This window comes from Hylaeus volcanicus, chromosome 2 (genome assembly GCF_026283585.1).
Source record: "Hylaeus volcanicus isolate JK05 chromosome 2, UHH_iyHylVolc1.0_haploid, whole genome shotgun sequence".
NCBI classification, from domain to species: domain Eukaryota; kingdom Metazoa; phylum Arthropoda; class Insecta; order Hymenoptera; family Colletidae; genus Hylaeus; species Hylaeus volcanicus.
This window is the reverse complement of record NC_071977.1, coordinates 31785169-31787427: the sequence shown is the minus strand read 5'-3', so window position 1 is coordinate 31787427 and position 2259 is coordinate 31785169.

Here is a 2259-nt window from a genome sequence, read left to right as displayed (position 1 = left end):
TACGCGAGGATAAAAAAAGCGGCGTTAAAACAAAAGGCAACGCTTACAACAGCTCGCGAGCCCGATCGAAAAGTGTTGAATACATCGATCGTTCGATCGATGCGACGCGACGTTCGTACCGATCGAAACATAATCTCCCTTCGTAGCTTACACGGATTACGCTCTTGTATAAATTTACATAAATGAGACTACGCTTCGCTGTCGAGTTCACGAAGCGAGAGTCTGGAATTCACTGGAAGTTGGAGACCGCTCTTTCTTTTTATTCCCTTTAATTCGTCCACACTAACGTGTGTCAAAGTAACAACGTGCACAATGAAATTCTTTTTATTCCCAACTCCGCGCAATCGGCAGTTCTTATCGTCAGGTTTCGCTTCGGATGTCAACGTATGAAATAAAGCTGATTTAATTATCGGAATCAATGTCTCCTTACGATAATAAGTGCGGTACCCTTGACCAGTGGCCAAAAACGTAGGTGTACAGGTAACAGTGGGTGCGGTCTGCAGCAGTTCCGGGGACTTTCGATCGGGGTTACCTACCAAGGACATCCACATAACATTTACCAGCGTAATGGATCGCGTACTTGCCATTTTCTTCGTGTGCCGGTTGCAACCGCGTATCGAGGATATCGCTGTTGAGTTTTATCGCTGCCTTCGTCGGTTCATTTGCTCTCAAAGTGGGTATAGATGCGTATCATCGACAGCTGAGAAGAATGGAGCTCACCTGTGGTGGTGTGGATAGGAATCATTAGCCGAGAATAACTGTTGAGAACGAAGATCCAGGAGATATCGCGATTACTGCAAACGTGCAACTCCGTCTTCGTCCTTTTCGAATCGATATCCGTACCTTTTTGGAAGGATTTTGAAAGGGATAATTCAAGGACGTTCCAGGTCATGGACAACTCTGCCATAGAGACGGACCCGATAAGGTCCACGGGAGTCTGTTCTTATCGCGATCGAAGCAAATTACGGGTTACCGGATGATCATTGCACAAGAATTCCCCACGTGCAACGCTACCTTATCGGGGAACGAAGCATTTGGGACTTGCGCAAGCGTGGCGACTTGAAATATCATGGGAGCAGCGGTCGCACAGAGGAACGGAAGCAGCTGATATCTCGCTGTTTCCCCTATCCAGCGATCGATCGTGCGAAACTCGCCGGATTTTGAGAAAACGATTACCAAACGGCGACGTTGCCCACCTCGAAATTCCTTGGCTGACGCGATGCTTCGTGGAATTGCAGTTTGTCACGTTCCGTGTTGGAAAAATTGCAACCGCAACAATTCGTACGTTCGTAACAAGGAACGTTTATTACGTAACTCGGCGGCTAGATTTCGAAACAGTGTTGATATAGGTTTGGTTTAAAGGTCGCCATTAGCACTCCGCGTGCTAAGATTGTATTTTTTTTTCTTTTATTAAAGTGCAACGCAATAATGGCGGGGTCCACGCGTCCGTGATTGCGACAGGAGGTCGAGAGCAACGAATGTCGGTTTATTTAAATCGTGACATTAATTATGGAATGGAAGAAAAGGGATGGGTTCTATATTTAGAAAAAAGATCGAGCATGTTGCGGGAGGGTTGATCGAGGTGTGGTCACGTTGTTGCAGATGTTGCGCGCAACGCATACATATGTAAAATTCCTTGCTACACATAAATTATTACTGTATCGTACTATTTTTTTATTTCACAGACGATAATTTATTAATTTGTCATCGGGGAGAAAGCAACGCGATCGTCGAAACTATGGCGGTCGCGGTCGCATTTCTTGCAGACGCAAAGAAACGGAAAAGTTCCGCTAATGTCGCGTTATTCGAGCATAAGTACAGCGTTGCATAATCGAGCTGTGCGTTCTGATCGAGCGACACCTTCGCGAACGCAAGGGTTGGCGAACAAGGTATCGCGAAAAGTTCGCCACGTTCCGAGCAAGAACCGTGAGTTTGTTAGTCGCGTTACGTAAAGCGGTCTAAGGCTCACGGCGCTGATGTGTTCTCGTGCCGAATTCGTTTTTTTCATAGACTTAGAACGTTGTTGCGTACGCGTACGTATGTCCGGCTCGGAATGCTCGAGCGCGATCACTCGACCGTGAACAGCATTGTCGTCTATGTTGAAAACCTCGAGATCTAATTCCCACCAGTTTTCTATGGTTTCCTCTAAGGTCTTTCGACTTTTACCAGGTTACGTCGAAACTTCGTTCGGAAACGATACAGTTGAACGGTTGCGATGAAAATTTTAGGCCAAATTTGAAAAACCCGAGTCAGGCTCGC